This window comes from Pogoniulus pusillus, chromosome 9 (assembly GCF_015220805.1).
Source record: "Pogoniulus pusillus isolate bPogPus1 chromosome 9, bPogPus1.pri, whole genome shotgun sequence".
Classification (NCBI taxonomy): Eukaryota; Metazoa; Chordata; class Aves; order Piciformes; family Lybiidae; genus Pogoniulus; species Pogoniulus pusillus.
Window position 1 is genome coordinate 4,678,662 of NC_087272.1, and position 10,312 is coordinate 4,688,973.

Consider the following 10,312-nt stretch of genomic DNA (forward strand, 5'->3'; position numbering starts at 1 on the left):
AGAAGTTCTTCCCAGAGAGAGTGATTGGCATTGGAATGGGCTGCCCAGGGAGGTGGTGGAGGCACCGTCCCTGGGGGTCTTCAAGAAAAGCCTGGCTGAGGCACTTAGTGCCATGGTCTGGTTGATTGGTTAGGGCTGGGTGCTAGGTTGGACTGGATGATCTTGGAGGTCTCTTCCAACCTGGTTGATTCTATGATACTGTTGATATGAAATGCTGCCTCTACACAGCCACCCAGATTTGCATTTCAGATTCATATTCTCCTCTTTCTTTTCTGTTTATGCCTCTTCTATTTTTAATTTCCTCTGCTGTAAAAGCCTACACTTTATTTCAATCTTCTGGCCAGCCACATACTTTTTTCCTGCCTTTCTGTACATTTAGCACTGGACTGAAATTAAAATTGATAATCCCTTCATAAATATTCATGCAATCTGTATGTACTCCTGGTCCAGGAGATGCTGTTGACAGAAGGGAATATTGGTGTCATGCAATTACAAAAAAACCTGGCTTACTCCAGAAGCAGCAGGGACTTCTAGCCCAATTCTTTAGGAGACCCACACGCTTCTCCTGCCCAGGGCAAAGCAAGAAACAAAGCCCTAGAGGGAGTGCCAACTGCCAACAGACCTCCCTCTACCTTCCCTCTCATTAATCCACCCTCTCTTCTTTCTTTCCACTGGTTCTGTCAACTCCCCAGCTTTACTCTACTTCCTTCCTTCTGGAACTTGGCTAAGTCTCCCTTCCCTCCTGCTCCTTTTTATTTTTTCTTCCCCCCTCCAATATTTTCTCTCTTATTCCAACAAATGCTCCACAGCAGACAGATTCATTCATCTCTAGCACCTTATCTGGTGGAGCATATGTCTCTTTTCTTTGAGGTCAGATTAACTATTCCTTATAAATGGTACAAGGAAGAAATATGTGTTGGCAGTGAGTTCTGCTACTTTTAGCCACCACTTTTTGTCCACTGCATTAAGTCAATTTAATGTGCTTAAATGTGCCTTTTGTCAACAGCAACAAAAGCAAAAAAGCAGCTGAACTCCAGTTAATAAATCATTTTCTGGAGAGGGGAACTGCCTAGGAAATACAATGCCAAGCAGCTACTGCACATTGTTCTTACAGAGAGGAAAAAAGGAGGAGAAAAGGTTGAACCAGTTTTCTGTTCATGTAAGAGATGTTTTCTACACATATCTCTATGTACTCATTGAACTAGCTGAAAAATGGACATCCCACTGCAGCTGGGTCGAGGCAAGTCCTAGCACAACTCCAGGCTGGGCAGTGAGTGGCTGGAAAGCAGCCCTGAGGAGAAGGACTTGTGGGTGCTGCTGGAGGAGAAGCTCAACAGGAGCCAGCAGTGTGCACTTGCAGCCCAGAAAGCCAACCAGAGCCTGGGCTGCAGCAGCAGAAGTGTGGCCAGCAGGGCCAGAGAGGTCATTCTCCCCCTCTGCTGTGCTCTGGTGAGACCCCACCTGGAGTACTGCATCCAGTTCTGGAGCCCCCATTACAAGAAGGATGTGGAGATGCTGGAGTGTGTCCAGAGCAGGGCCAGGAGGATGCTCAGAGGGCTGCAGCAGCTCTGCTGTGACGACAGACTGAAAGAAGAGTATGCAGTCTGCAGAAGAGTAGGCTCCCAGGTGACCTTCTTGTGGCCTTCCAGGATTTGAAGGGGCCTACAAAAAAGCTGGGGAGGGACTTTTTATGCTGTCAGGGAGTGACAGGACTGGGGGGGAATGGAGCAAAGCTGGAGGTGCAAATGGAGCAAAGCTGGAGATCTATAATTGTATTGGCTCTGTTAGATATATTGTGAGCCTCTGGGAAATGTAAACTAGAACCAAGACAGACAGTGACTCCACCACCTCCCTGGGCAGCCCATTCCAATGCCAATCACTCTCTCTGACAACAACTTCCTCCTAACATCCAGCCTAGACCTCTCCTGGTACAATTTGAGACTGTGTCCCCTTCTTCTGTTGCTGGTTGCCTGGCAGAAGATCCCAGCCCCACCTGGCTACAGCCTCCCTTCAGGTAGTTGTAGACAGCAATGAGGTCTGCCCTGAACCTCCTCTTCTGGAGGCTGCACACCCCCAGCTCCCTCAGCCTCTCCTCACAGGGCTGTGTTCCAGGCCTCTCACCAGCTTCATCACCTTTACCTGGTTTTGCCAAGGAAGAAGACCAGAGTGCAGCATTACCTATGGTTTACCATTTCCTTTCTAAAACACATCACAGCTGTGATCAGGAGTGTGTTGCAGCTTCCCAGCACAGCCATTACTTTCTGCCTGTCTGCTGTACCTCCAGGACTATCAATTCACTCCCAGGAAAGAAAAAGCATACAAATAAACACACAACTCAACTCCAAACTCCCAGTATTTCCACAGGCAGATTAGAGAGTCCTGCCAGCAAGGAATTCTGATTGATAGTGGTGATTTTGCCTGGCAACTGAAAGAAGATGTGCTTTCATGTAACAAAAATGAGAATAATTAGAGATGGGAAAAAACAGCTCAGCTCAGGTCACAGGCAGTTCTCAAGAGTGCTTGATGTAACTCCAGAAAGAAAGTGATACAAAGATAGTCTCAGAATATTTGGGTACTTCACCCCCACCTCTCAGACCACTCAGCTCCAGGCAGGTCAGGTTATGAATTAGATAAGGACTACATTTGCAGAAGGTGATGTTCACAGGGAGGTGTAGGAGTGGCAGAACAAAGATCTAACTTTTCCCCCCTTCCACAGGCAGAGGAGAGGATGGAGCAGGATGTGCTGTTTGTCCACCAACGCACGGCTTGAAAACGTGCTGAGCCTCAAACACTAACTGAGAACGTGGGACAATGCCAGGTATCACCAGCCTGCACACCACCAGTCTCCCACAGTGTGTTATTAGACTTGCAGGACCCTCAACCTTAGTCTCCCTTTCACTTCTCTCACAGCACCTGAACATCTCCTTACACTTCTATGAAGTCTGGAATTGATTTTCTCTCCCATCTCAGGTCAGAGCTGAAGGACCACTGTATATTTTATTCAGCATAACCTGCTTCAGGCAAGGAAAAAGAGAGTAACTGATTCACTGTTGCTATCTGCAAGCTCTATTCTTTGTGCACACTGTTAGTGGGACCACTCCACCCAGCAACTCACCTACACAGAACAGAGGTCATTTACTGAGGCTGCAGTACCGTGGCTTCTCCTACCCTTTCTTTGCACAGGAGACAGGTTTAGATCAGACAGCACTAAGTTTATTGGTATACTTCCTGCAGGCAGTTGCCTCACTAGTACAGAGCACTGACACAGCACATTCTCCTCAGGCTTCCCCACACCTCTATGGAGACGAACACGAGGGTAAAAGTGCCCTAAGCCCTCGCATCTGCCAGCTGCAGCAGTTCTCACTGCAGGAAGCAGGTGGCAAATGCAACCCAGTGTTGCAGTGTTAACTGCAGAGGAAAGCACTGGGCAGTCACAACAGATTGGTGTGTTTTCAAGTGGGCTTGCATTCAAGAAACACTTGGAGATGTGGGGAGACCTATGGCACTTCATTCAGGCTGACCCCTGCATGTGCTGTCATGGGCTGAGTGACAGGTTGGACTTAATGATCTTGGAGGTCCCTTCCAACCTGGTCGATTCTATGAAAGCATAAGGGAAAAGGTAGGGAATCTCAAAAGCACCTTCCCTCCATGCTGTCCTTCCTTCCAGAGAGCATGGGCAAAGGTCAAAATAAGAAGGATGGCTTTGCTTCCAAGCCACAACTGAGTGACTGGCGCCAGCAAATCACCATCATGTCACAAGCCCTGTGATTCAGAGCCTCTTAACTGGTCTCTGAGAAGCATTCACAGTAAACTTAGGTTTCTGCTGAAGACTGATGGACTGCAACAGAGATGCTTGTCTCTTACGCTCTAGTAGATGGTGGCTTTTCACAGAGCACACCCAAGAAGTGCACCACTGACTCACAAAGCACAGGAAAAGCTAACATCCACCTAGCTCTGAGTGGAGGTTTGCAGTACTGTTTCCCCAAAAAAACCTTCCAGTGTTTGCATACAACAGATAATTTCTGCAGGAAGGATGTGCATCTTGCAGCTGAGGTCACTGCTGATGTTCTCACCAGGTACAAAGGAAAGAGGTGGCGAGGCTGGAAAGCTGTCTGGTGGGAAGGGACCTGGGGGTTCTAATCAACAAGCACCTGAATATGAGGCAGCAGTGTGCCCAGGTGGCCACGAAAGCCAGTGGCATCCCGGTCTGGATTAGAAATGCTGTGGCCAGCAGGTATAGGTAGGTGACTGTCCCCTTGTACTCGGCCCTGGTGAGGCCACGCCTCGAGTACTGTGCTCAGTTTTGGGCACCTCAACACAAGAGGGATGTGGAGGTGCTGGAGTGCAGAGGAGGGCAACAGAGCTGGGGAAGGGCCTGGAAAACCAATCTCTTGAGGAGCTGGAGATGGTTAGTTTGAAGAAGAGGAGGCGAAAGGGAGTCCTCAAGGTTGTCTACAGCTACCTGAAAGGACACACACACACACACACCCCCCAGTTTAAGAGGGACATTGAGATGCTTGAGTGTGTCCAGAGAAGGGCGACGAGGCTGGGGAGAGGCCTTGAGCACAGCCCTACGAGGAGAGGCTGAGGGAGCTGGGATTGGTTAGCCTGGAGAAGAGGAGGCTCAGGGGAGACCTTATTGCTGTCTACAACTACCTGAGGGGTGGTTGTGGCCAGGAGGAGGTTGCTCTCTTCTCTCAGGTGGCCAGCACCAGAACAAGAGGACACAGCCTCAGGCTGTGCCAGGGGAAATTTAGGCTGGAGGTGAGGAGAAAGTTCTTCCCTGAGAGAGTCATTGGACACTGGAATGGGCTGCCCGGGGAGGTGGTGGAGTCGCCATCCCTGGAGCTGTTCAAGGCAGGATTGGATGTGGCACTTGGTGCCATGGTCTGGCCTTGAGCTCTGTGCTAAAGGGTTGGACTTGGTGATCTGTGAGGTCTCTTCCAACCCTGATGATACTGTGTCCTTGTGGAGAGGCTGATGCTGCTAAACGGTGACATGCCACATTCAAAGCATTATTTTCCCCACTGCAGAAGACAAACCAGGACACAACCTTCCACATCAGGTTCACCAAACCTTTATAGAGAGGAAATGCTGTGGTAGGCCCAAAGCACACAATTTTCCCCTTCTGTTTTGAATGCAGATACTATCAGTGACCATGGAAAAGAGCTGAGGGGAAGGCTTCAAGCACCAGGACTGTGACTGAACTGCCTGTGAGAGCAGTATGTTTATTTCAACATAATTACCAACAGCAGCTTTGAAACGCTGCCCTTACCAGTCATGCCAATAGCTCTCTAAATGCAATCTCACTTTCTGCACCAGTATAAAACCAGATTGTCACACCTCATTTAATCTACCACCCCTTGCTCTCCTTCCTTCCTTCCTACAGCCCTCTCTGAATCATATCAGTTAGGCTAAATCACAGTATTTAAGCTGCTTTGGAGCCATAAACAACACTCATTGGGGCTCTGACCTTTACCAGGCACCATCATTTTAAATTACATAGCTGACCATAAACGCTCATCTCGCCCCCAAGAAACACAGTTGGTAAAGGATTGCTGTCCCTAGACCACCAGGAAATCAGGAGAGATGCTGTACAGCTAGCAAGCTTTCAAAACAACAGTGCAGCAGATTTCTGCTCTCTGATGCTCACTGCTACCGTTATGGAAGCACCCAGCAGTCACAAAATGGAAATGCAAAGAATTCCAGTGAATTTATAGCCTGGAATTCTGCAGAGGGACTGCTTACAAAGGCCTGCAGTCATAGGACAAGGAGCAGTGGTGAGGAGAAAGTTCTTCACTGAGAGAGTCATTGGACACTGGAATGGGCTGCCCGGGGAGGTGGTGGAGTCGCTGTCCCTGGAGCTGTTCAAGGCAAGATTGGACGTGGCACTTGGTGCCATGGTCTGGCCTTGAGCTCTGTGCTAAAGGGTTGGACTTGATGATCTCTGAGGTCTCTTCCAATCCTAATAATACTGTGATACTGTGAGATTAGAAAAGAGCAGATTAAGATTGGATGTTGGGAACAACTTCTGCACCACAAGGGTAGTGGAACGCTGGAACAGGTTGCCCAGGCTGGAACCAGGCAGGCTGGAACCAGGCAGGCTGGAACCAGGCAGGCTGGAACCAGGCAGGCTGGAACCAGGCAGGCTGGAACCAGGCAGGCTGGAACCAGGCAGGCTGGAACCAGGCAGGCTGGAACCAGGCAGGCTGGAACCAGGCAGGCTGGAACCAGGCAGGCTGGAACCAGGCAGGCTGGAACCAGGCAGGCTGGAACCAGGCAGGCTGGAACCAGGCAGGCTGGAACCAGGCAGGCTGGAACCAGGCAGGCTGGAACCAGGCAGGCTGGAACCAGGCAGGCTGGAACCAGGCAGGCTGGAACCAGGCAGGCTGGAACCATGTTGAGGCCCCATCCCTGCAGATATTCAAGGTGAGGCTTGACAGGGCTCTGGGCAACCTGATCTAACAGATGACGACCTTTGGAGGTCCCTTCCACTCCAAACCATTTTATGATTCTTTATGTCACTGTGAAGAGCTTCAGCAGCCCAGAAGTTACAAGGTTCCCCCTAGAGTTTTCTCTTCCCCAGGCTGGACAATCCCAGTGCCCTCAGCCTATCCTCACAGCAGAGGTGCTCCAGCCACCTTTGTGACCCCTGTCCACACCTGTTCCAACAGATCTACGTCCCTCTCATGGTGGGGACACAGATCTTTTATGCAAGACATATTTCTGAATCAATACACAAGCAGTAGCTCAAAATACTGTTAAGTACAATAGGCTCTTTGGGGATCAACACAGACAATTCCTTGGTAAGGAATTGGCCATTATAGGCTTAATTTGCAGTGAAAGCATCTACACTGTTTGAAAACCTACAACAAAGAATTTCCCTCCTTCACATTCAACTGTCATTAGCAGGGGAGGTGGTTAAGATAGAGAGACTTATACAGAACTATTTAAAAGCAGAGAAAACAAAATACTGTCATCAAACTTGGAAAAAAAATGCCTTAATTTGATTTTTTTTTTGACTCTGACCCAGCTCAGATTCATTTTAAATGCTTTGTTTCACCACTGCAGTACGTATGAGACACGCTGGGTGGATTGGGAGGACCTGTGTCAGAGATGAACTTGGTGCTGATCTTTTGAAGCTCAGTGCTTCACAGCACAGCTGTTACCAATTTCCATGCTGCGTTTTGGAGGGATCCAATCTGAACTCAAGGCAAAATGTTCTGTGTGGTGAAAAGTCCAGAGCTAGCTCTGAGCAGGGCACACAAAGTTAAACGGCACAAATCCATTTTCTTCCTGCCAACATCCTGTGTTCCCAAAGGGGCTGCCGCGGAACACACTCCCCTCGCAGGCGCTGTTGGTACAAGCTGCTGTTCGCATCAGGGACATGCTGGAGAAGTACTGCCTCTGTGTAAGTAGTGACAGCAGCTGGAAAGCCTTTGCCACAGCAAACTGGAGCTGTTCAAGGCAGGGCTGGACATGGTGCTTGGTGCCATGGTCTAGCCTTCAGCTCTGTGCTAAAGGGTTGGACTTGGTGATCTATGAGTTCTCTTCCAACCTTGGGGATACTGTGATGCCATATGTGAAGGGACAATACTTGCAATATTTAAGCACTGGATACTCTTCTGCTTCCTGAGGGTCATGCCCCCCCTGTGGTGCCACTAGAGCACCTACTCGACACAAGGCAGTAGCATCAGATTCCAAAGACCATTCTCAGAGAGCAACTGTCAGCTTATGTCAGCTACACTGTGCTTGCACTTCCCCATACAAGACTTTTTCCATATGAGGGGGGCAGGTTTTTCTGAACTAGAGGAAATGCAGGATTTGGCAAAACCTGAATTGCTGGACAAAGAAACTGCCAGGATATACAGACAGCCCCCTGTATATTAACTCAGCTTTTATTCTCACAGTTATATTGGCAATACACAAAGCTCTGTTCTAAAAATAGCCTGTTTAGAAGCATAGGAAGTGGTTTTTTTCTGCTGTGGCAGCAACTACAGGTCACAAATAACTGAGAAGGGAGAGACAGAAGAACGCAATGCTCTGCCTACCTTCAGAAAGGGAACCTACACCGGTTGCCAACCTCAGAGAGGCAGCTCAGAGCTCCCTACATTTGTATCCAGGGAACAAAACACTGACATCCTGGCAAGGTCACTAGTTAGATCTCACTAGTGAGAGAGCGGGAGGAGCAGTCACCGCCCAGTTCTGCCCACGAGCAGCAGCTGTGGCCAGAATCACAGGATTTCTTAATTGGCAAAGACCTTCAGGATCATCGAGTCCAATGATTAGCTTCACACTGACAAGCCCTTGACCAAACCAAATTCCTCAGCACAACATGTAATCGCTGTGAATTGCTGGGGTTGGAAAGGACTGTCAGAAAAGAACTGCCAGAAGTGCACGGCACCCAGAGCTCCATGCTTCAATTCTCCTGAACTCCATGCAGTTACACTACAAATGCTCCATTCACAGTGTGAATACTTCTCATCACATACATCAATGCACTGATACTCCCAAACCAACATCCAACCCATATGGAAAAACTGGAACCTGAGGCTTAACCCACAAATAGTGTTTAGCTATGAAGAAAACTCACCCAGTGCATCTGTTCAGGGGTCTCAAATCACCTAGGTTATCCAGAATAAGAGAAACTTGGAGCATACACTTGTGCAGAAGTGTGTTTACACACAAATACAACAACTGGGGTGGCCAAAACCTCTAGCCAAATGTGTCCTTGGATCTAGTTATTGACCCCTGGTAAACTAGCATATTTCAGGACACCATCGACCTAACACAGAGATTCAGAAACCCAGAAGCTCCTGCTTCCACAGGAGGGATGTCATGGCATAGCTTCCCTAATCATAGCAAGAGAACTGTAAGGCTTAGCCACAGACACACTGAAAAGCCAGGTTTAAGAAAAGCAGTCCAATAAGCATGCCTTGTACTAGTTTAGCATTTATGGTGCATTTGGGCTTATTCTCCAGATCCTCTTTCTCCTGTTAGCGACGCAACTTTGTAATCTTGTTGAAACGAAATGGATGCAATGGTATTTACATGTCTGAATGCCTCGAGAGCACTACAATTTCATAACCAGAAACATAATGCTAGCACTTCTACCCTCAAAACAGCATGGCTACGTTCATTGAAAATGTTCACTATTTACAGCTAAATGTACTGTAAATGAAGTGCACCCCAGTGGCCAGAAACAAAAGCCATTAGAGACAGAACACACTTTAAGAGCTAACAATGGCCAGAGCAATTCCAATCTGAAAGGACATACGAGACCACGAAGCACGCTTACGTCCCTTGAAAGACACACATAACTATGAAATACTGCAAAAGAAACAGCACTAGCTGCAAGATGCACTTGGGCAACGCTTGCAGCCTCCTCGGAGGGTGTGCAATACGCACAAAACTCCAATTTACACGTCCCACCCAAACGAGACAACACTCGCCCCGCAGTACTCACCAAAGCAGCCACTTCAGACAGAGAACTCCTGCCTTCTGGGCACGCACAGATCTCACCCCACAGTATTCACCAAGGCAGCCACTTCAGACAAAGAACTCGTGCCTTCTGGGCACGCACAGATCAGGTGGGCTCAATTGCTTCACCTTCCCAGGTGCCCTTGGGAAAACTCACTCAGGTGATGCAGATCACCAATCTTCCAACCCAGGTTTGCCTGCCCTCACGGGCTTGCTTCTACAACTTGAAGGTCCTACCATTTCATTTGTAGGCTTAGGCACCTGTTTGAGATTACAACACTTCAGCTGCTCCTCGTTAAAATCAAACAATGCAGAGTAACAGCCTCTCACACCCCTCTCTTGAGCCCTTCACCCTCTCATATTTTGAAAACTTATCCATAAACTGATAGCAACAATTCTTTCCTGAAACTTGATGTTCCCACACACTTAGAATACCAATGAGAGGCACTCGATGTTCCATTTTGCTTGTAAAGCACAAGTGAGCAGGTGCACCTTTAGAGTATAAAATGAAATAGTAGAGGCAAAGTATTTCTTCTTCATTTTCAGAAGGTTTACCAGACTTAAAAGGTTTAAAAGATTTTAGCTCCACATTAGTGAGTATCTTTGTCACTCTCCCTAAAGAGCTGGTAACATTTAGCCAGGCTGTAGGAGTAACCTTTAAGATGCTGCTTACAAAGATGCCATGAGAGTACTTTACAATGCACAGGCTGCAAACTTTTCCTCGCTGATGGGAGGAGGAGAGACAGAGAAGAGAGCATGCAAAAAATACTCTTCTTGGTTTGCTATATATTATTCTGATGGTTTGGGAGTTACTCACCACCACTAAGGAAGC

The 10,312-nt window shown here is 48.1% G+C and overlaps 1 long non-coding RNA gene across 5 annotated transcripts in view; it reads right to left on the bottom strand.

Annotated features, from left to right (window-relative positions):
- LOC135177961 (uncharacterized) overlaps positions 1-9,671 on the bottom strand; it is a 191,922-nt gene extending 182,251 nt beyond the window's left edge. For all 5 annotated transcript variants that reach the window (XR_010303277.1, XR_010303276.1, XR_010303278.1 and 2 more), the window contains exon 1: positions 9,467-9,671. This is a non-coding gene — a long non-coding RNA (uncharacterized LOC135177961). The remainder of the gene's footprint in view (positions 1-9,466) is intronic.
- Between the last annotated feature and the right edge of the window lie 641 nt (positions 9,672-10,312).